The sequence below is a fragment of the Plecotus auritus genome (genome assembly GCF_963455305.1).
Source record: "Plecotus auritus genome assembly, chromosome: 1".
NCBI classification, from domain to species: domain Eukaryota; kingdom Metazoa; phylum Chordata; class Mammalia; order Chiroptera; family Vespertilionidae; genus Plecotus; species Plecotus auritus.
The window spans coordinates 187913450-187938841 of record NC_137770.1 but is presented as its reverse complement, the minus strand read 5'-3'; the positions used below and the strand labels follow the sequence as shown (position 1 = coordinate 187938841).

The 25392-nt window shown below is 40.5% G+C and overlaps 1 pseudogene across 1 annotated transcript; it reads right to left on the bottom strand.

The window, feature by feature from the left end:
* Positions 1 to 8557: 8557 nt before the first annotated feature.
* Positions 8558 to 23927, bottom strand: LOC308241824 (broad substrate specificity ATP-binding cassette transporter ABCG2-like; annotated as a pseudogene). Its single transcript has 10 exons — positions 23924 to 23927; positions 22812 to 22913; positions 20689 to 20930; positions 17598 to 17680; positions 15295 to 15384; positions 14093 to 14217; positions 12449 to 12603; positions 10154 to 10243; positions 9197 to 9278; positions 8558 to 8705 (listed from the first exon to the last, which is right to left on the bottom strand). The product of its transcript is annotated as a broad substrate specificity ATP-binding cassette transporter ABCG2-like (transcript).
* Between the last annotated feature and the right edge of the window lie 1465 nt (positions 23928 to 25392).

Here is a 25392-nt window from a genome sequence, read left to right as displayed (position 1 = left end):
TGTACCTATATTTTTTTTCTTTGTCTGAGATAATTGAACTCATAGTGACATCTGGTGGCCATTCTATGTAATTAGTTTGGGGTTTTGCTCCAGACCAAGGTTATAAGCTTACTAGCAATTTTGGAAATTATCTATGAGGGTAGGCTTTCCACTCTGAAGATAAGAGAGTAAATAGCCAGCGACCCAATGGGGATGGGCACCAGGAAGCAGCATTCTATTGACCAGAAACAACTTCCCAGCCTTGATTGGTTGAAAGCAATTTAAATTTGGGGAAGTCAAACTCCAAAACGTCCCCTGCCCCTCCCCAAAACACCGGTTGTTATGAGAAAACAATCTGAGGTTGATTCATCCTTTTTTAAAAAAAAAAAATTTGAATGGATCAAACTTACTAAAAATGACAAGTTAGAAATTATGAGAATTATTTTCTCTCTTCTCAACTTATATTGGCAAGAAAAATATTTATGAAGCTAGCTTCTTGGGCCTACTGACTCTTGGGTTTTCTTTATTGAAATCTTCCCTCCCAGAGAAAGTCATTTTTTTTTTTTTTTCTGTGTCTCTTGGGCTGTTTGTCATAAGAAGGAAATACCATAGGGATAGAACACAAGAGCAGACTTGCAGACTTCCTGTAAGCCTGTTGTTCGAGCTGCCACGAATTAGCAGGTTTGTGACTGGGAGTGTCTCATATTTGGTGGAAGACCGGAGACACTGCATGCACTATACCATCCTGACTACCTATTTTTTCTCTACTATACAGATCTTATAACAGAAATTCACACCTGAAACCTAGATGTTCATGTTGACCAGTGTCACCCCAATCAATTTAATGAATAAAAAATTTTAAAAGACTCCCTTAAAAAGATGAAAGGACAGAAATTAGAAAATCAAAATCCACTCAGACCCCTTCCTATGTACCTTCAGATAGTTGAAGATATTGTAAAAAATTAGGACAGTGAAAATAAAATAGAATATTGGAAGTACAGTTGCCCAGCACTAGGAAGAAAAACACACACAACTGGACAAAAATAAATACAAATGTTAAGCCTTTTGAATTTGCTACCTCTGCTACTTGGGTCTTATAGATTTTAACACAAACATTAGGTTAATCAATAAGAGATTAAAAGAAACAGAAGGGAAAACCCAGAAATTTCACAACAAGGTGGAAATTGTTTAAAGATTATTGAGATATGATTATAAAAATTGGTATATTTGAACAGAATCTAAAGGTTATAATAATTGGTCAGGAATTTTGCCAAATTGGAAGCTGTTTTTTTAAAGGCTGACAAGGCTATTTTGAAAGTCTCAGCAGGTCTTCCTGCCAAGTAATCAGAAATGCAAACCCAACTCACAACTGCATGAGGCTTGAAAACTGAAGGAAAAAAATTTGAGAAAGGGGTATTTTTATTTTATTTATTCAAATGTTCTATTGTGGTTTTTTTTAATTGAATTTCTTGGGGTGACATTGGTTCACAAAGCCATACAGGTTTAAAATGTATAACTCAATGAAGCATCATCTGCACACTGCATGGTGCGCCTATCATCCCATTTCCCCCCCTTTGCCCATCTCCACCTACCCCCACCCCTTTTCCCTGTGACTATCACCACACTGTGGTCTGTGTCTATGTGTTATGTATATAATCCCTTCACCTTCTTTCATGCAGTCTCCCCAACCCCTCCCCTCTGACAGCTGTCAGTCTGTTCCTTATATCCATACCTCTGTTCCTATTTTGTTTGACAGTTTATTTTGTTCATTGGATTCCACATACAAGAGAAATCATATGGTATTTGTCTTTCTCTGACTGGCTTACTTTACTTAACATAATAATCTCCAGGTCTATCCATGCTGTTGCAAAAGGAAAGATTTTCTTCTTTTCTTTGGCCAAGTAGCATTCCATTGTGTGAATGTACCACAACTTTTTTTTTTCCCCCCAGAGAGGAAGGGAGAGGGGGAGAGAGAGAGAGAGAGAGAAACATCAATGATGAGAGAGAATCATTGACTGGCTGCTTCCTGCACATCTCCCATGGGGGATCCAGCCTGAAACCTGGGAATGTGCCCTGACCGGGAATCTAACTGTAACCTCCTGGTTCATAGGTTGATGCTCAACCACTGAGGCACGCCGGCCGGGCTGTACCACAACTTTTTTATCCATTCATCTACTAATGGGCTGTTTCCAGATCTTGGCTATTTTAAATAGTGCTGCAATGAACACAGGGGTGCATATATTTGAGAAAGGGGTATTTTAAAACACAAGCGGCTGAAATATCCTATGCCTGACCCCCAACCTTCCCCTGCCTCCTTAAAAATTGTGAAGGGCAAATAAAAAATCTTGTGTCTCTCTATAATTATGTAGTTGTGTTTATGTTTTGATCCCTTTGGGTTCTGTTTTTGTTTGTATGTTTTACGTGGACGGTGTTTTTTTTACCTCCAAAAGGTTTTGTTAACTTTAATATTTAATTGGCTCATAAATTAAGAAATAAACTAAAAGAAAACACACATTATTTTCAGGACCACATTGAAAGGTGAACATGGAAGCTTAGCATGCTGGTGCGCGGGGAGTCTAAATAACCATCTCAGATGGTGATTAAAGAAAAACTGAGTTTATTTAAGGGAGAAGGCTGGGGAGGGGATATCCAAAGGGAAGACTGCACAACACTGAGCAAAGCTGTGGCTAAATGATGGCGACACCCAGGAGCTGAGTTTCATCCTTACATGAGCTGTTGTTGTCAGCGGGCTTGGGGGCTGCGTGGTGGGCTTGGAATGTGGGTGGAATGCAGGTGTGTCACCAGGTGTCCTCAGGACAGTTTCAGTTCCTTGTAGGGGCTGACCCCTGGTGTCCAGCAAGCTTTTTCCTGCTCTTTTGTTCTCCTGTGGCAGGAAGCTTACAACCGGCCACTAAGGATTGTATTGCTCTACAGTCCTAACTCACACGTTCTAGGGAAATACTTAGGATTAACGCTAGTTTAAGTTTGGTTTGAACAGACATGTCTTTTAGAGTTAAACTTCTTCTTCCATCCTTTTGTTACCAATTGGGGTTGCCAGCTGGGACCTCAGTTCTTTCTGTCAACGCAGAAAAGATGTTAATGTCAACAAAAATTAAAACAAAATGGGGTTTAGTGAAGATTTACTCCAAACGAGGAGTGGGCCAGTCGAGAGACTGAGAGAGAGAAGGGCCGGGCTGCTTTAGCTCACTGGAAAGTCAGAGTAAAGGGGGCCTTGGAGACAGGTTCAGGGCTCAGCCCAGGACGAGCGGCCGCTGGGGGATATGCTGCTGGGGGATACGTGCCTTTGGGGGATGGCATAGGTGTGCTCCGTGGAGGGAGAGCGTGCCCTGGGTCCTTTGTCCTGTGTGTATTTATCTCTCTCTTTCCAGAGAAAATCTTAGGGGAGATTTCAGGGAATATTCATCAGCCTTCCAGGTGCACTCTTTCTGGGGTCAGGTGTCCCCTGATTTGTTGATGCCAACTAACTAATTAGTCATTGTGTCAATGTAGCTGGTCCCAAGGCAGCCTCAGCATCACTTGTCTGGTTTTGCTGCTTTTCTGGGCCCAGAGCTGAAATACAACTGAGGCCTATTTATTATCTTTAGGGAGGAAAAGGTCAGCAATATGAAAGATTAGGGGTACCAAACTGCATGACCAGTGATAGGCTAGAGGAGGACAGATTACCAGCTGGTTCCGAACCTGCCCTCTGGTGGTCTGCTGGCTACTGGGCCACCCATAGAGAGGCGGTCTGAAGGCAATGTTGGTCCAGCCCCTGTTCAGGACCCCAGGGTAGGCCCCAATGTAGCCACTCATGTCTAACTTCCTACATAACACTTTGACTTGGAATTATTGAGAACTAAAATTCTTTTTCTGAGCCTTACCATTATAAACCACAGCTAGACACAACGTAATATAAACTACAGGAAGATGGCTATACCAGCTTAGTCAATACCAATGACTGATGCTAAGTAAACCAGGCAGAGTTTACCTGAGCACCTGATGACATCACTGAAGGCATTCCTACTGCAGGCCAGACGGCCACTGCCTGCCTTAACACCACCTAAAGAAGCTTCCGGCCTTACATCTAGAAATCCCAACTGACAGCCTTACAGACTCAAATACTGGATTTGTTCTTGTTTGTTTCTTTGTTTTCTTTGTTTGTTTTGTTTCCGTAGAAATACCTCTTACTTAGATACTAATGGCCTACAGTAATCTTTCAGTTGGTTACCAGCAGGGGATAAGCTCATTATGTAGAAAAAATACTACAAATTGGTTCAATAATCCTACTTTGCTTCTTTTTATTATAATTGCAGATGTTATACCCAAAGCTTCTCTCAATTCTGTGAAACCATAAATCAGCCCCAGCTAAAATGTTTACTTGGCAGATTGAACTAGCTTCATTACCTTTCCAGAAGTTACTCTTCAAAGAAATTAAAATTTTCTGCAGTGGTTAATTGGTAAAACTCTCTCACACACACACCTTCTGTGGCCCACAACTGGTCTAAGACATCTCATCACCTGATGGAATCCTTGGACTCCCATCCCTCATAGTATACAACCTCCTAGGAATAAGCCTTCCAAGCAACGTGGGACAACACAACCCGTGGGACAAAGATGTGCCATTTAAACATAATTAAAATCACGCAGACCTTCGTCAGCAATGCTTCCTTTGAAAGACTTGGATAAAAAGGGGGAAATGACAAGGAAAAAATTCTGAGATATTCTAAATTCCAGCAGCTGAAGAGTAAGAGGGAGACAGAATTGTTATCCTGTTAATGGCTGCTTACCAGCTAACAAGAGAAGGTTCATAATCCTGTTTTGCTTGTTGGAACTTCAGATTATTTATGATTTAAAATGGCATGCATTTATTACTGTAGTTTTTATGGATTAGGAGCCAGTAATGGCTGTGTTCTCTGTTCACGGTTTCACAAGACTGCAAAAAAGTATCAGCTGGGCTGCATTCTCATCTAGAGGATGGACTGGGGGAAAATCCATACCAACCAGGGATGATTTTTTCCTTGATATTATTGTTAACCTATTCATTGTTTTGTAACATGGTATTTAGCCTCCATGTGTTTGTGTGTTTTTCTTGTAATTAATTTCTGGCTTCATACTATTATGGTCAGAGAAGAAGATGCTTGATAAGATTTCAATCTTCTTAAATTTATTGAGATTTGTCTTGTGTCCTAACATGTGGTCTAGTATAGAAAATGTTCCATGCACTTGAAAAGAATATTTGCTGCTTTGAGATAAAATTCTCTGAAAATATTAAATCTATCTTTTCTGGAGTAATATCTTTGTGCATTGGCTATTTACAATTCCTGGCATGGCACCATTTTCTTAATGAATAAATCCTCACTTTCTTGGATGCAAACTCCTGTTCATGCCTCATTTGGGTTTGATGTGCATAGGCAAATAGACCCCTTCATGGTCAACCAGCCTAAGGGGAGATCCCACGTATGAACGGACAACAATTAAGACTCAATTACAACAGGAGAACCCAAATAACCCATACAAGGGATATTCCTAGAGAATCCAGCTCAGGAGATCAAAGACACTACACCACTGGGTCCAACAGGACACTTACTACACAAGGCCACCCCATGAAGACTGTGAGTCATAGCAGTTCTATTTAATACATAGAAATAAACACAAAGAGATACCAAAAATGGGGAGGGAGACAAAGAAACAACCCCCAAATGAAAAAAAAAAAAAAAAGGAGAAAGTTCCAAGCTAAATGAAATGGAGGCGAGCAATTTATCAGATATAGAGTTCAGAGCAATGCTTATAAGGCTTCTCATAAAATTTAGTGAAAATTACAAGGAAATTAATAGGAACTATATCAGCATGAGAAATGAAATAGAAACCATGAACAAGAGCCAGTTGGAAATGAAGAATACCACATCAGACATCAAGAATACATTGGAAGGAATTAAAAGTAGATTGAATGAGCCCAGCTGATGTGTATAAGTGGTTGAGCTTCAACCTATAAACCAGGGGGTTACAGCTCAATTCCTGGTCAGGGCACATGCCTAGATTTTGGGCTAAATCCCCAATAGGGAGCGTGCAGAAGACGGCTGGTCTGTGATTCTCTCATCATTGATGTTTCTATCTCTCTCTCCCTTTCCCTTCCTCTCTGAAATCAATAAAAAAATATTTTTTAAAAAGAAAGAAAATATAACCCTTGTAAACATGTATGCACCCAACATAGGAACACCTAAATACATATATAAAAAAAACTCTAGGTGGACTTTAAGGGAGAGATTGGTAGCAATACAGTTATAATAGGGGACTCCAACACCCCACTCACATCACTGGATAGATCTTCCAGGCAAAAAAATCAACAAGGAAACAGTGAGCTTAAACAAAAACACTAGATCAGATGAATTTAATTGATATTTATAGAACAATTCATGCCAAAGAGGCAGAATATACATTCTTCTCAAGTGCACATGGAACATTCTCAAAGATATACCACATGTTAGGATACAAATAAGTCAAAACAAATTTAAAAAGATTGAAATCATATCAAGCATCTTCTCTGATCACAATGGCATGAAACTAGAAATCAACTACAATAAAAAAAACTTAAAAACATTCAAACACATGGAGGCTAAATAACATGTTATTAAACAATAAATGGATCACCAATAAACTAATATTTTCCTTTCTACTTTATAGAACTTATGTTTTTACTTATACTTTTCAAAATATTCCTTCCTTAAAAATGGTTAACATGATTAATCTATGTATGTGTTTCTTAACATAATAATTAACAGAATTATACAAAAAGATAATTATAATAAAAAGGGAGGATACTTATGATAGGATATCAATAAATTCCTATTGATTTTAAAAGTAGGTACTGTTACTATTTTTGGCTATTTTGTTTAAGTATGTTTTGTATATAAAGTATATATATCGATTTCTCTTTATATACAGTATATGTGATATATATATATATATATATATATATATATATACACATATATATCACCGCTCTCTAAATAATATATTTTTCATTGTGTGAGGAACAGTATAAGCAAAAAACTGTTGCTAAGCCAGGGTTTTGTAAGAAGAAAAAATTGTATCAAGAACAGAAAAAAACTGATTAACCCTAGTGGTTATATAATAATAATTAATCAAATGCCATTTAAATGGAGAAAACTGTTCCTTAAAGTTCAAAAATAAAAATATAATTCTATGGCACTGGACTGATGTTGCAAAAACATGGTAGGGCTCTTGCTGATGCTAAATGATACTCCAAAATGACCAGTCACAGGCGTTTTGACTCTGCTGATCCTCAGCTTGCTTAATTTCTGTAATTCTGAAAAGGATTCACTTCAAAAGAGGGGTGTAAATGCAATGTGGCTCCTGAACTGGATCCCAGAAGAATAAAAGAATATTAGTAGAAAAGTGGTGAAATCTGAATAAAATGCACAGTTTAATTAACAGGATAACACCAATGTTAAGGTCTTAGTTTTGATGTGTACCATGGTATATAAAAGGCTGACATTAAGAGAAACTGGGCAAAGGGTATATGGGAACTTTCCACACTATCATTGTAACTTTTCTGTAAATCTAAAGTCATTCCAAAGTTAAGTTGAATCAAAGGGGGAGGGGGACTTACTAAGGATGTACCTATGCACACAGGAACACAAAACTGAGCTGTAGTGATGTTCTGATAATAGCAACAGAGGAGAGTATACAAGATTCATGTCAAAAATAACCAAGAGAGAAGTGGGCAAGTAGTGATTGGGAGAGGGGCACAAGGAGGCTTCCAAGTGCTGGAATGTCCACTCCTTGACCTGGATTCGTGTTTGCACAGGGTGTTCCTTTGATGGTAATTCACTGAACTGTAAGATCAAATGGTAGACCAACTGGTCGGTATGATGCACACTGACCACCATGATGCAGACGCTCAACACAGGAGCTGCCCCCGGTGGTCAGTGCGCTCCCACAGGGGGAGTGCTGCTCAGCCAGAAGCCAGTCTCATGGCTGGTGAGTGCAGCACTAAGGATGTCCGATTGATGGCTGAGCGGTGCTCCCCCTGTGGGAGCACACTGACCACCGGGGAGCAGCTCCTGCATTGAGCATCTTCCCTCTGGTGGTCAGTGCATGTCATAGCGACTGGTCATTCCATCCTTAGGGTCAATTTGCATATTACCCTTTTATTATATAGGATAATGGCAGATCATAGATTCATATCATCTTGGAGTTGGAGATCAGCTGGCACTCCTATCAGTTTAAAGATGAGGCAATTGCTAACAGATATTAGTGACTTGTAGTGGATTTCTAGAATTCAATTCTTTTTTAGATCAATTAATTAAACTAGATTTCTCCCCTGTAGTTACTGTCTGACTAGATGAACTAATAAGCAGTACATAACACCATGAATTTATGAATTGGGTTCTTTCATGATTCAGTTCACTGTGATATCTATGAAGGTTTCTGTTGAAAATAATTCTCACTGAATAGCAGTATGAAGGCAAATGAAAAGAACAAAAAAACTTCATTGAATACTTGCATCAAGATGCTCCTTTTTAATGTGTACATAAATCATGTCAATTAAGGAAATTTAAGAAAAATTTTTAAGAAATAACTATTTTAGGTAGCCAATTGTAAGGAAGACAATGATCATGCATGCCAAGGCTATGTGATTCTTCCACAGGCCCCAAGGTAAGAGTTTGATGCCCTGGTTTATCAAGAATTCTTCTCCAGTACATCTGAAATTTAACAGAAAAAGAATATGATTACATTCTTAGCATCTGTCCAATTTTATTCAATTTATTTGCTGATCTTTATTTAAAAGCCTTTAGGTTTTTATGAACTCATACACGTCACAGAACCCAAATTGTGCAGACACTGTAAGGCCTTGGTAAAATACCAAAGCAGCTCATTTCAAAAGCAAATGTTCTGAAAATCAAATCTCACATCCTCAGTCAAAACAGCGACAGAATCTTTTATAAGGTCCAAAACAAACAGCCCATAAGAAATATTTCTCCAACTTAAGTACAATTTTGACCATAGTAGAATACCTGGGAGTTGTAGCATACTTTCATATGCATCAGTGGACAACAACTCACTTGCAGATAAGAAAACGTAGTCTCAGAGAAGTCAGTGTCCCTGAAAGGACTCATCCCGGATCAGCCCAGTGGCCTTTCTCCATCACACCACACAGCAACCAAATGCATTATGACATTGAAAGCAAGCTTACATTGCAAACCTACAGGTATCATTTGCTGTGACACTGAGTCCTGGACAGAAGTTTTGTCCAAAAATTCATTTTGCTGCAAAACCTGTAACACAAAGGGGAGCAGGCAAGGTCGTTTTAAATTTCAAAGTTTCCAAAGAATTATCACAATTGCATCCTCCTAGTTTAATCTTTATTGTTATTTCTGAAAACAAGCCAAGCTTCACATTCACTGTCTTTGTCACAGCAGAGCAACTAAAATGATTTTTCCTGGTATTTAAGAGGCCAAAGGTTAGGGTTTTGGCTTCTCATACAAATGAAATAAATATTTGGCCAAGTTGGGAAACCTCTGGCTATATTACCCCATAGCACTATCTTCCTCCTCTCTCCAATGTTTCAACCTCATAAATTCTGGAATTAAAATGGTTCAGTGATACTCAATGGCTATTGTTTATTCATATAACAATCTTTTATATTATACTTTTTTGTTTTAATCAAAATCAAGTATCATTCTTGGGAGTTAGACACTGAACTATATACTAAATTAAGACATAGACCGTTTTGGTTAGTTAATTGATTCTAAAGCCAATGGTGGCTTTGAATATTAAATGGTATTAATTTTTCTTCAAATTTCCCTTTCAATATAAAAAAACATATTCTAAGATCCTATCCTGTTATTTCCTTATTTATAAAACTGAAATACAACTATCTTGTTTTTACATGAATTCATCATGCTTTCTACCTCGCTATGAGCTACCTCCCCAACCCTTCCCCTCCCTCACACAGCAGGGTGACTAAGGAAAGCCAGGTTGATCATCAAGGCGGCCCAAGACTTAGGAAAGGCTCCATCACTGCTCCTAAAAGAAAACTCCTGGGAGACCTCCACAGCTCATGTCTGGAGACATGAGATGGTCAGGCTTCATTCTGCTTGTCCCCAGCTTGGGAACAATAGACTAGTCACAGGGACAGAAGAGAACTTACCGCATAGCCATACCGAGGAATGCTCAAGTACTGAAGCCATGAGAGCCAGGGCACAATGGTCCTGAGGTTGACCAGCAGCCCGGAAAACATCTACAAGAGAAAATCCCAGCAACCAGAACTGGTGGAGTGGTTTCCTGATTGTAAAGCTCACCGCTTTAACCCCCTCCCGCCCTGGAGACATTTTTGCTAAGGACAACGCTTTCTTGAAATTCTTTCCACTGATCTAAAGACTTACCATGTCCTTCTGGCATGTGTATTCCTCTCTTAGCTGAGGCTGTTTGTGGTTGTGAAGGAATGACAACATATCTATGTTTCATTGAACTGGAAGATCCTTAATTGTTGAGGCTTTTACTCTCTAACAGCACACCATGGAAGGCCCACGGTCCTGACTGTTGTAATGATGCAACCACCATGTTCCCACCAATGGACACACCAGAACGGATCCTGAGCACCTGGTGGGCCTCTAGACTTCCTTAACACAGTAAGCTCTCTGATTCCCAGGGTTTGCATTCTATCTCCAAGTGACTTTAGGAATAATTTGGAGTTCAGAATGGATGCTTAAAATAACCCAAAGCCTAGGACTAGTACTGGGTAATGTGAAGTGCGGCATAAAACAGAATCAATACCTTCACTTCAAGCTACCAAAACGCGGTATCGCCACGGAGACCCCAGAAAGGACTGCTCCAGCAAGAGATGGCTACATAAGAAGAGGTTCATGCAAAACTTCTAACTGGCACTTCCCATGGGGGGGTGGGCATAACAAGAGCCATGATGCTGTTGGAAATACATATTCTTCAACTTGATCTAACAAAGTGCTTTAATATGTAACATCTCTCAGTAAAATACGGTTTTACATGTGATTTTAAAAGTTCTGTATAAAATCCAGAAATAATAATATCAAGCAAAATAGTTTTATATAGTAAAGGACATTTTATTGATTGGATGACACTACAGGAAATACACACAAGGTTTATCACTTTTCAATTCTATTTAGATTGGATAGTTTTCAAACTCAGAAATGGAAAATTAAACTTTTGCAAGAGTTTGGGCTAACTACAAAATTTTAGAGACATCTCCTACCCTAACAGAAAGGACATGTATTAAGTAAATAGGCTAAGCATTCCTGTTTACTTGATGTAGTATGGGGAAATGTGCTAACTGGTCCCCTTCACCTGTTATTCATCTATGACCCTTAAAAATTTAGGGAAATGTAAAAAGAATAAAAAAGGATGATATAAACAAATGTCAGGAACCCAGAAAGGAGGGGATGTAGGACTCTGTGGGCTTTGGGATATTTCGCTATTTTTAAAACACTCCTTTTCAAAATAGAGGAGGAACCAAGATAGATAGACTACCCACGCCACACACTGTTCTATTAGCTTTTTGGACAGTATTTGATCCAAACAAACCCTCTCAGCTGCTGGGGAAATAAGCCAGCAGTTCTCTAACACCAGCGCAGAAGTCAGGCAACGAACCAGCCATTTTTATGAGGGAATCTTCCAGTCGGAATATTTCTGGCTTTGAAGTTCCCAGTCATCAAGGTTTCACTGTATGTCACTAAGAAACATTTTTTCCCAATCCTCGCCTGAGGACAGACTCAGAGAAAGAAAGAGAGAGAAGGATGGATCGGCTGCCTTCCATATATGCCTGACTGAGGATCTAACCCCTGCAACCCAGAGAATCCAATCAGGAACCTTTGGGTGCACAGGAACAACTGAGCCACCTGGCTGGGCACTACCCCTCTCATTGTAGCATGTTAATGAATGTTGTTGTAACTACATTATAATAGTAGCAAAAGGGCTGGGTAAGGTCGCGAAAAAGGTGGTACAGCCCCGGCTGCTGTGGCTCAGTGATTAGAGCATCAGCGCCAGCACCAAAGGGTCATGGGTTCGATTCTAGGTCAAGGGCATGTACTGGGTTGCGAGTTGGCTCCCTGCCCCCGGTTGGGGTGTGTGTGGGAGGCAACCAGTCCATGTGTCTCTCTCACACTGATGTTTCTCTCTCCCTTCCTCCTCTTCTCTCTCTCTCTCTCTCTCTCTCTCTCTCTCTCTCTCTCTCTCTCTCTGAAAAAGCAATGGATAAAATATCTTTGGGTGAGGATTAACAACAAAAAAAAAAGAAAGAAAGAAAAAGATGGTACATTCTCTGATATAAACTATCTTTTAATATATGGCTTCCTTAAAGCTAAAAGGCCCATTGACAAAATCCTCAAAGCAGGTTTTCCATGACAGGTCAATTTTTGGGAAGGAATGAGGGGAAATAATTACTTCTCAGAGAAGCACAGTTCCTACTCACCATCATAAACACAAAGGAGATGGTCATGAGAAGGGTTGCTATGGATACCACACTCTGACCTGCTGCTATGGCCAGTGCCATAGAACTGGCCGCATAAGCCACCATGATAAGAGAAAACATCATGATGAAGAAGGCCTCCACCTTCGGTTTCAATCCTTAGGAAGGAAAGAGGGGGTTAATCCAACCGCCTAGGTCCCTGTGTGTTTGGGATTGTTTATTGTGCAAACACTATAATATTTGGAGAAATGAATGTTAGCATGAAAAAATTCATCCTCTATCCAATTAACCTGAGTCAACCAATTTCCTTGCCCCCCCCCCCATATAACTGTACAGAGTGATTCCGTTTTCTTTTTTATATTACTGCCTGCGCACATTACAACATAACACCTGTGCTCCCGTTGTGCAATTATTACCAATTTCTGAGTGCCTGAGGTGGAGGGCTGGAGGCTACACACCTGGCCAGAATCCTACGGCCTTCTCCTAAGAAGGAAACTTGTCAGGAGCACATGCTTTCCCCCCAGACATCACCACGTTCCTCACCGTTTGCTGTAACAGTGACAGTGAAGAAACTGGGAGATCAGGACCCCATGACCTCCCAGGAGTGTCACTCTCTGAGGGAGTGCTGCCAGAACCCAGGCCTCTGAGACAAATACCACAGCGCTTGGGATTGAGTATGGGGTTAAATGAAGTTTCACAAAACTACTGCATATGTTATAATGGGGCACTATTACGGGTCATACACTCTGAAGGTATTGGAGCAGCCATAAGAACACTAGTCAGGAGCTGAGGATCCAGGTTCTGTGCCTAATTCTTTAAGACACACCCCTTATTTGTAAAATTGAGGCATAATTTCAATCAGTGGACCTTGTCCTATAGTGTTTTGCCAAATATATATATATATATATATATATATATATATATATATATATATATTACTGGTATCTGTATGTGCATATCAGTGAACTATATGGAAATTTCAAGACTATAAGCTTGGGAAGAAGCCTAAGCACAATGCACAAATGATTCTGTCTACATGTATCGAACAAGTATTTTTATTAAACCAATAAGCCCCCAAATTTGCTATCTGTCCCTATCTATACACACATACACACTCGAATATAAATAGGCAATTAATATTCCAGCTCCAGTTCTTCCAACATAGTCTCAAATATTTTTTTAATATTTTTATTGATTTCAGAGAAGAAAGGAGAGGCAGAGGAGATAGAAACATCAATGATGAGAAATAATCATTGATCAGCTGCCTCCAGCACAGCCCTCTACTGTGGATCAAGCCCACAACCTGGGCATGTGCCCTGATCATAATCGAACTGTGACCTCCTGGTTCATAGGTCAACATTCAACCACTGAGCCATTAAAATCTCAAATATGTTAATGAATTCTTTCCACATCTGTATATGACATGCCATCACTCAGTAAACTATAAAAGGGTTAAAAGTTAGTTTTGATAAAGTCTTGACAAAAAATTACCTCAGAGAACAGTTACTTCTGACTGTGCACAATGGACAGATGCTTCCTTTTCTTGCAGCTTGGTTTATAGTTTTAAGAACCAAAATCATGCTTGCAAAAAAGAAATTCGCTTCCCTCACTTCTGAGACTAAAGACACTTTTTGTTTTATCGCTTACCTAACAAGAACTATGTTATACAAGTAAATATAATACTTGCTAATGTCCTCAGGGGTAGTACATCAGATAACAGTTTCCCAAAGAAATTAGATGACACTCTGTAGTATCCACTGATATATTCATGCCTAAAACACAAACATCCATCCCACATTAGTTCAAGAAGACACAGGCCAGATGATTAATCCATTCTGCTGCCAGCAGGGGTCTAAAAACTACAGCTTCACCCAGTCAGCATCAGGCACCATCTCAGGTGCATGCTTCCCCTGAGACCTGCTTCCCAAGAGCTCTGTGCAATGACCCCTCTCCTCATTCTAGAATTCCCTCCCAATGCCGCCCACTTTGCCCTCAGGACCCCACTCCAGGTAAACACGTTCTGCCTCTCCTTACTCTCCTATGTCTCTGGGTTTCCTTGAAAAAGAACTTCAGTAGCTGATCTCAGTGGTCACACAGGCTTTACTTTCTCCCACTTCAGACTATGAAGAAGGTGGTGCTGCTATTCTCCACGCCCCCCAAGTAGAGCTTTGGGTCACTAAACCTTCTCTTTCCATTCTCATGATGAAGAAAAACATGGCACTTCTTCCTTCAATGATCATGCCTCCCAACTGTCAGCTATCAAATCCTGTTTTCTCCCCAGTGAAGACGTAGGTCCCTCCTCTTCCTGACATTCTCCTCCGTTGAGTCCAAACTCTTCCACAAACCTTCATTCTTTCCCTCTCTAACAATTCCTCTCCTCAAGCTTGCAAATACGGGCAAATCTCTTCCCACTTTGAAAAACACAAGAAACAAACCAGCTGCCTCTGGCTCTTCCATCCTCCCTTCCATTGAGGGCTAGGCTTGGTCTATATTCTTTGTCAACTTTACTTCCCCATCTTCAATTTACAATTTAACCCACTACTTTCCCTCTACCGAGCTCCTCAAACTTTTCCTGTGAAGGTCCTCGTGACTTCTTATTTGCTAAAACAGAAGATCTTTTTCAGCCTCTATCTCTTGCATTCTCTGTACCATTGGCCTTTGCAGCCATACCCTAATCTTTAAACTCCCTTTTCCCTTGGTCTCATGATTTCCCTCCCAGCCCCAGCTGCTTTTTCTCAATGAACACTGGTAATCCCCAGGGACCAATCCGAGGCCAACTTCTGGACGTGACCAGTTTGACCACCAGCCCTGACACTGGACAGCGCCCACCCCGGAACAGACACACTCACATGAAGAGCTTCTTCTCCACCACGAAGAGCTCCACGGCCGTTATGCTGCTAAAACACTGGTTGGTGGTCAGGAAGAAGAGCACCCCAGCTCTGCGGCGAGAGAAGGGGAAGGAGCACTGTGTACACTATGTGTCCTTGGATCATTCCTACCTCCTGAACTGCTGCCTCACGTGATAAGCACTAAACTATTCAGATTAAAGTGGCAAGGAAAATGCCCTAGCCAGTTTGGCTCAGTGGATGGAGCATAGGCCTATGGACTGAAGGGTCCCGGGTTCAAATCCAGTCAAGTGCACATGCCCAGGTTGTGGGCTCGATCCCCAATAGGGAGCATGCAGAAGGCAGCCGATTGATGTTTCTCTCTCATCCATTTCTCTATCTCTCTCTCCCTCTCCCTTCCTCTCTCTCTAAAATCAATAAAAACATATTTTAAAATCAATAAAAACATTATGAATGAATAAATAAATAAATTTTATGAAAGCAGCATGCCAGCATTCCTGAAACAGTGTTGCAGTTCCCTGCACAACCAAAAAATTTAATTAACATTGAGGATGTGAGCAGAAACTAAAAGAGATGAAGTGGTATATTATTTAAAATGACACAAAATTAAGAGAGTGTTTTTTAATGTAATAAATAAATTAAAAATAGCCAGGCCCAGTACACAAGCAGATATGCAACTTTCTCCACACACACACACACACACACACACAAAAGCCTCACATCATAGGAAAAGCTAATTTCAGAAACATGGGAGAAGGCAACATTCAGCTCAATTTGTTAAGTCTTTCACTTAGCAGTACAATAATGTTCATAATGATTCTGAACTAGTAGACAGTAAAATTCCTTCCATATCATGTTTTATTGTTAAATAATAGACTAATTTTTTAAGGTGGTACTCTATATCCTTCATGTCTACCTAAGAATCCTAATGCATATTTTTTTATTGAAAAGATAATTTTTAATTGAGATATAATTAACAGAGATGTATAGATCTTATGCATGCAGATCAACAAGTTTTGAAAAATGTGCACAATTTAGTAACTAACATGAAAATCAAGATGTAAAATATTTCTATCACCCCCAAAAGTTCCCTAGTTCCCATTTCCAGTCAATACACTACCAAGGGGCAATTGCTGTTCTAATTTCTGTCACTATGCATTAGTTTTGTCATTTCTTTTTTTTTTTTATTGTTTGAAGTATTACAAATAGTAGTACATATGTCTCCTTTTTTTTCCCCCCATTGACCTCCCCCGCAGCTTCCCCTACCCTCCAGTACATGCCTTTACCTGCCTCCCCGCCACCCAGTGTCTTGTATCCATTGGTTATGCTTATATGCATGCGTAATACACAGATACCAGAGAGGTGTTATGGGACAGCCCCTTGAGTTAGAGGGAGAGGGCTGGCCCCACCTCGATTCTTATCTTGGCCTATGAATGAATTCAAATGAGTGACTCCAGATTATTGTGTTGTTAAAGTGAATTTATTAAGAAAATCATTTATTAAGAAAGTAAAACATGCAAATTTATCAAAGGAGCAAGGCAAGCAAATCTATCATCCAGCACAAAGCACGGATGAGCTCTCAGCTAATCTGAAGAGCCGGCTGGATGGGGGTTTCTGCCTTATACGCTTTTCCGTCTGTCGATTTTTCAAGTCCTCTGCCGAATATCTTGGCACATGTTAATTTTCAAGGTCCCCCTTTTACTTGGTTGTGGCTATCCCAGAATTTGTGACAAGCACCTGACAGTTTTATCTTGCCAAGCCCCGAGACTGCTGGCTCTCCTGTTGAGGGACTAGAATGAGAGAAGACTGCATTCTCCCATCCCTTTCCTCCCTCCTCTCTGCTGTCTTTGGAGAGGTATTCACCACTTGCTTCCAGCATCCTTGGTTGGGGGACCATCGGGCTTGCTATTTACAAGCCGGCTGCAGGCTGCCAAACTTTTTGGCCTTGTTTAATTTTCTTGTCTCCGTTTCCCTATTTCTCCCGCCTTGGAATTTTTCTAGCTTCTGGCTATCCTATAACGGAATATGAAAAACATTCTGGAGTTGGATGGTGGCAATGGTTTTACAACAACGTGAATGCACTTAACACCACTGAATTGTACACTTAAACCTGGATAGGAGGATAGACTTTATGTTCTGTATATTTTACACCATATATGAAAATTAACCTTCCCACACAGCTGGCTCTCAAGTCACTGACTTATTCTACTCTTCAGTTCATCCTATACTTGGCTGAAATTCAAACTCTTAATGGATTTCTATAACCTTACAAAAAGTAATAGAGATCAAGATCCAAATGTACTTACCTGTTCTGGATTCCCGTGGGGTCACTTTTTAGATAATAGAAAATGGCACCTTTAACCAGTTCCAGGAGAACTATTATGATTACCTTTTTAAAAAGAAAAGTTTCAATTAAAGGTAAAAACTTAACACACCATTTATTATTATAATATATATGGCTACATAAGCAAATCACAGCATTGAGAAAGATACTTTAAATGACTTGGCCAAAGTTCTTGGGAAAATATAAAACAGTGTATGCTATTAGACTGCCTTCTAAATTAAAATATAAATAATTTGCCCTAGCCAGTGCTGCTCAATGGTTAGAATGTTGGCCCATGGCCTGAAGCGTTGTGGCTTCGATTTCTGTCAAGAGCCAGGACCTTGGCTCGATCCCGGCCCCAGTCATGGTTTGATTCCCAGTCAGGGCACAGCCTGGGTTGCAGGCTCCGTGCAGGAGGCAGCCAATCAATAATTTTCTCTCATCATTAATGTTTCTATCTCTCTCTCCCTCTCCCTTCCTCTCTGAAATCAATAAAAATATATTTAAAAAAAAGAAAAGGGAAACAAAGAGCCAAACTTAACTTTTCACAACTGAGCAAGGAAACCCTGTCAGTGTATCTGTGTATCTGGTCTGTGGTTATATGTTTGCCAACATTTCTCAAGGTGAGTTCTGAGGAATGTTTATGGCCACCACTAAAAAAATTAATCCATACTCAAATGTTTAATATGCTAATAGAAACAACGAATCTCTAAGAGAGGATCAGAAAACCCATAGCGTGTTAAATGAGCATTAAATCTTCTTATACACATAATCTATTCAATCTAAAACCTTCCAAATATAGCCTCTGGTTAAATGCATTATCAGAGGCAAAGTCTGACTCATATTAATGACTAGTTCAAACCTAAGTATAGCTCTAAGACTACAGATACAAGATGTATCAGCAGGAAGCCATAAAACATTGTTAGAGCTACACATTCAAACATTTAGAGAAGCAACTGACATACAAGCAAGTTAAAATTCCAAAACCATGGGTCAGAAAGCTATGGCCCTCAGGCCAAACAGGGCCTTCACCTCTTTCTTCAGTCCATGAGATAAGAATGATTTCTTTACCATTATTTTAATGATTGAAAAAAGAAAACAAGAGAAATGTATATGATACACAGATACTAACAGATTATTTGAAATGCACATGAAATTCTAATTTCAGCGTCCATGAATAGTTTAATTGGAGCACAGCCATGCTTGTTTGTTTATATTATTATGGCTGCTTTCTCCCTGAAATGACAGCTCCATTATAGTGTCTCTGTTGACCAACGTTGACTTGTTTCCAAAAGACATCAAATCCACTCTAAAAGAATAGAAATTTACCCTTGGTTGATAGTATAGAAAAGTGCTCATTTCTGACACAAGTGCCGAATAACAAAAATGTCTGGAGCAATTAGCAGTACATCTCAAAGAGGGATCGAGGTTCTCGGTATTAATAGTCAGAGGGCAACAGTACTGAAACAGGAAATTACGGTGCACATGGAAGAAGTCAGTAATGACTCATCAGAGCCAACTGTGCGTCACCTTTTAACAGTCAGCAGTAATCCAATGATCTATAATAAAATTAACAACCTCAAATATAACTGACTAATACCCTTAGAAATGATGAACCAATGAAAAGGAAATACTAGAGTTTTTTATGATAGTGGGCTTGAGAATAACAGGAAAACCATAAAGGAGCAATAGTCAACCACTATCAACAGTGTCAGCCTCCAAATGAAAAGAACATTATTTCATCTTTTTGTTGTTGTTGTTAATCCTCACCCAAGGATATTTTCCCATTGATTTTTTAGAGAGAGTGGAAGAGAGAGGGAAAGACAGAGAGAAACATCGATTTGAGAGAAACATATAGATTGGTTGCCTCCTGGCCACGCCCGACCAAGGGTCAGAGAGGAGGAGCCTGCAACCAAGATACGTGCCCTTGACTGGAATAAAACCTGGGATCCTTTAGTCTGCAGGCCGACACTCTATTCACAGAACCAAACTGGCTAGGGCAACATTATTTCATCTTTTTTTTTTTTTTTAAATAAAACCGTTATTGTTGAAAGTATTGCATAGGTCCTCCTTTTCCCCCCATTAACTTCTTCCAGCCCGTTCCCATCCTCTCCCTGCCCGGGTCCTCACCACTCCATTGTCTGTGTCCACGGGTTATGCATATATGCATACAAGTTTGATGATAAAATTAGTCTGACAGTGAATAGCCTTATTTAACGGAAGTCAAGTTTGCTTACTACCTTTGTGTTCTTGGTAAACTGATTCCAGGGGCTAGTGTTCTCCTAGACTAGAATCCCTAAATGCAAAAGGTCAATGATAATGAACAGCGTTTGCACACAGTCCCTTCCCTCAGACAGCGGCGGCCTCTCCCACACTCAGGTGCGCTCACTGACATCCAGGTGAAGGCTTCCCTGATCGCCTGATTTAAAATGCAAACCAACCCCTCTCCCTTCTCTCTCCTTCCCCCTCTCCCTTCCTTATCTCTCTTCCTTTCTCCACTTACCTGCTTAGACTTCCTCCATGGCCCATTCTTCCTTCTACCAGGCTATATATTTTATTTCTGTATGAGTTTAACAGTTGTCTCTCCTCAAAAGAAAGTATGCTGCAGAAGAGCAGGGATTTATTTTTACCCATTTTGCTCACTACTGTGTACAAGCTCCCAAATGCTGCACATGATCGTTAAGACCTTATTGAATAAATCAGGAAATGAATGTGTGCAGCTACCAGGAAACCACAAATGTGGCTAAATGATTCCTTTACTTCACCATTTTTTTTTGGGGGGGGGGAGCGGCGGGGGTGGAAATCCATACAAAGATGATCTATTATAGATTGTCTAAGTCAGCAAAAAATTTGAATTAGGTAATCCAGGAAACTACTTTAAAATTTTTTCTCTAAGTGAAAACTTAATTGTGTTTAATTTGTGCCACTGTCTGTTTCCATATCCCAAATGGAGTGAGGTGGAAGTGTGGGCAGAGGATAAGTATAATCTACAGTAAATTGTATCAGAATCTAATGCCCCCACATGAGCATTTCATGGCATAATTAGAAGAAACTGCTAATAGAGGCCTGGTTACCTGAGCTACGGAGGCCTGGGGATTACCCAGTAAGTTTTTAAAGGAACGCTTGGAAACCCATCTGAAGGAGGTGGCATAGGTGATCTCCTTGAAGGCTATGCTCTTCTTCTTCTGTTTCTGATCCCCCAAGAGTTGATCTAACTCAACTTTCGTTTCTCTGAAGAAGGCAGAGTTGACATAAAACTCAGCTAGTTTTTCTATGAGTGGCTTATCTCTCTTGGAAGGCTCTTCAGTCTCCTTGACTTGGAATAAAAATGGACAGAGGGAAACATTAACAAAATACCTGATTTAGCCCATTTTTATGGAACCCCTTTCTTAGATTCTTCCCTAACACCTTAATTCTAAGTTTGACTATAAAGAATTATTAGACGTGTCATTGCTTTAACATTAGAAATATAAGTTAATGGCCTGACTTGCTGTATCCATACACATAGAGAAGCAGGGAGGACCTAGGTGGCACTCGCGCCCTCGCTCACCATTTTTAATATTTGTACCCTAGCTATAATATTTGTACCCTGTTTCTTTTAAAATAAACTTCTTACCATAGGCAGTTGTAGTTCTTTTTTTTTTTAATATATTTTATTGATTTTTTACAGAGAGGCAGGGAGAAGGATAGAGAGTCAGAAACATCGATGAGAGAGAAACATCGATCAGCTGCCTTCTGCACACTCCCCACTGGGTATGTGCCTGCAACCAAGGTACATGCCCTTGGCCGGAATCGAACCTGGGACCCTTGAGTCCGCAGGCCGACGCTCTATCCACTGAGCCAAACCGGTTAGGGTGGCAGTTGTAGTTCTTAATAGAAAAACCCCTTCCTTTCTTTCCACTGTGTGCAAATGCATAAATTATGAAGTTTCTTATTTCAAGATACTATATAAAAATGAGCATTTTCAAAATGAAAAACATTCAGAACTGACACTATCACATAAATGTGCATTTATACATTAAAAGTACAGCACTCATAGACAACAAAGTATATTTTGAGTGATGTTATAAATGAAATATTTACGCCCACCCCTTCCCCCCATTCATATACTGAAACCCAATCCCCAATGTGATAGTGTTTGAAGGTGAGGCTTTTGAGGAGTGCTTGGGTCATGAAGGTGGAGCCCACATGAATGGGATTAGTGTCCTTATAAAAGAGGCTCCAAGAGGTCCTCCCTGCTTCTCTATGTGAAGAGGCAATGAGAAGATGGTGGCCCACCTATGAACAAGGAAAGGGGACCTCAACAAACACCGAATTGCTGGTGCCCTGATCTTGGACTTCCCGATCTCTAGAACCATCTATAATAAAAGCCTAGGTGGCACTTGCACCCTTGCATGATGCCCTCACATCATCATAAGATGGCTGCCACAAGATGGCCACCACAAGATGGCCAGCAGGGGAGGGCAGTTGGGGGCAAACAGGCTGGCAGGGGAGAGCAGTTAGGGGTGACCAGGCCACAGGGGAGGGCAGTTAGGGGTGACCAGGCCACAGGCAAGGGAAGTTGGGGGCAATCGGGACAGCAGGGGAGGGCAGTTGGGGATGATTTGGCCTGCAGGGAGGGCAGTTGGGGGCAACCAGGCCTGCAAGGGAGGGCAGTTAGGAGCAACCAGACTGGCAGGGGAGGGCAGTAAGGGATGACCAGGCCACAGGAGAGGGCAGTTGGGGCGATCGGGCTGGCAGGGGAGCAGTTAGGTGTCAATCAGGCTGGCAGGGGAGTGGTTAGGGGGTGATCAGGCTGGCAGACAGAAGTGGTTAGGGGCAATCAGGCAGGCAGGCAGGCAGGCGAGCTGTTAGGAGCCAGCAGTCCCGGTTTGTGAGAGGGATGTCTGACTGCTGATTTAGGCTTGATCCCCTGAGGGGTCCCAGATTGGAGAGGGTGCAGGCCGGGCTGAGGGACACCCCCCCATGCATGAATTTCATGCACCGGGCCTCTAGTGAGAAATAAATGTCTATTGTTTAAGCCACCTGGACTATAATAGTCTTGTTACAGCAGCCTGGACTAACTATGGCAACTTGTATCAGACGGCAGCATCAATAATATAAATTCACAAAGCCACATTTTAATAACATACCACACTGCTCAACTTCAGTCAATTCAATTGGATGATAATACGTGACTCTAGACCGATGCACATACATTCACCATCTTCAATCTCTCTGTTTAATGGAGCAGAGGAGTCTCCATTAATGACATCCTGGAAGAAGTCGGCAGGGTTCATATAGAGCTCACAGAGGTGACCTACAGAAGAAGGGAACCCAGGTACACAAGCATGATGGACTTAGGAAATAAAGATTCATTTTCAGGGGGTGAGGGAGGTGAGGTTGGGAGAGACAGAATATAATTACTTCTCCCTCTCTTCTGCCTTCACTAATTTACTCTTTCTTTTTATATATTCAGTCACACAAAATGTCAACAATTCTCTGTCTCCTGGCACAAAGCCTGCTCTAAATCAACCTGGGTCTCCCAGATAGCTTTACTTATTGTAACTCTTGACCCATGAAACATCCACCACCTAAAACTATGCTCTGGCTGGCTCTTTTCAGTGCTTATTCAAGCAAAGCCAAGTAAGGCATAGCAGGACTGTTTGGGAGAATTCCGGGGTTCACCAGGTGTCTGCCAGAATGTGAATACCCAGTTTAGCAATGGTTCCTTCTCCATCTGCTAAATTCAGGTGTAAATCATCATCTATTATGCTGCTGTAAATCCAATACAGAGAACAAGTTCAGCATTCTCAAGAAGATGTTACCAGCACAGCACACCTGAACTCTTACCTTGACTTTTTGCATAGTCAAGAAGACAAATGATTTGAGGGGAAGGGCAGTATTAGGCCTTTCCAAAAATGTTCAACTAACAAGATAACTAGCTATGAGGTCAATATATTTATTAAACTATGAGGAAAAAGCCCAGCTGGTGTGGGTCAGGGTTTGAGCATGAACCTATGAACCAGGAGGTCACTGTCCGATTCCAAGTCAGGGCACATGCCCAGGTTGCGACCTCAATCCTGTTGGGAGGCATGAAGGAGGCAGCCAATCAAAGGTTCTCTCTCATCATTGTTTCTATGCCTCTCTCCATCTCCAGTCCTCTCTCAGAAATCAATAAAAATGTACTAAAAAAAATAAGTTGCTATCCATTTCCAGAACTTCAAGTTACTGCCAAACAATAATAAACTATTAGGAAAAGGGAACTAGGGCAGTATAGGACCAGTAGAAATAATCCTACACATACACAGAGGAGATGCTGGAAGCTACCCATTGTCTACACTATCATGAAAGTGCAGCAGGGAACACAATGAAAGCAGTCTTGAGAGGGAAGTTCATAATTCTACAAGCCTACTGCAAAAAAAACAAGAAACAATGGTAATAAATTACCTAACCCAGTGGTCGGCAAACTGCGGCTCGCGAGCCACGTGCAGCTCACGAGCTGCAGTTTGCCGCTCTGTTGACTAATGAGTTTGCCGACCACTGACCTAACCCTACAACTCAGAGAGTTAGAGAGAGAGCAACAAGAAAACCCTAGCGTAAGCAGAAGGAAGGAAAAGATCAGAGCAGAGATAAATGAAATATAGACCAGAAAAAAAAAATACAAAAGATCAACAAAACCAAAAGCTGGTTCTTTGAAAGGATAAACAAGATTGATGAACCTCTAGCCAGACTCACCAAGAAGCAAAGAGAGAGGACCCAAATAAACAAAATCAGAAATGAAAGAGGTGAAATAACAACTGATCCCACAGAAATACAAACGATTATGAAAAAATACTATGAACAACTCTATTCCAACAAAAAAGGACAACCTAGATGAAATGGACATATTCTTAGAAAAATACAAGCTCCCAAAACTCAACCAAGATTAAAAAAAAAAAAAAGAAAGAAAGAAACCTGAATAGGCTGATAACTACCAAAGAAATTGAAACAGCGATGAAATTGAAACAGTGATAAAAAATCTTCCAGCAAATGAAAGCCCTGGTTCAGACGGCTTTACAGGGGAGTTCTACCAAGCATTCAAAGAACTAAAACCTATCCTCCTCAGACTATTCCAAAAAATTCAAGAGGAAGGAATACTTCCCAAGCTCTTTCTATGAAGCCAGCATTACCCTAATCCCAAAACCAGATAAAGACACCACAAAAAAAAGAGAACTACAGGCCAATATTCTTGATGAACATAGATGCTAAAATACTCAACAAAATTCTAGCAAATCGAATTCAGGAATACATTAGAAAGATCATACACCATGACCAAATGGTATTTATTCCAGGGATGGAAGGATGGTACAATATCCGCAAATCAATAAATGTGATACATCACATAAACAAACAGAGACAAAAGTCACATAGTCATAACAATTGATGCAGAAAAGCATTTGACAAAATCCAACACCCTTTCTTGATAAAAACTCTCAGCAAAGTGGGAATGGAGGGATGATACCTCAACATAATAAAAACCCTATATGACAAACCTACAGCCAACATCATACTCAATGGCCAAAAACTAAAGCCATTTCCCCTAAGAACAGGAACAAGACAAGGATGCCCACTTTCACCACTCCTGTTCGACATAGTACTAGAAGTACTAGCCATAGTGATCAGACAAGAAGAAATAAAAGGCATCCTGGAAAAGAAGAAGTAAAACTCTCCTTATTTGCAGATGACATGATACTATACATAGAAAATCCCAAAGACTCCATCAAAAAACTACTAGACCTAATAAATGAATTTGGCAA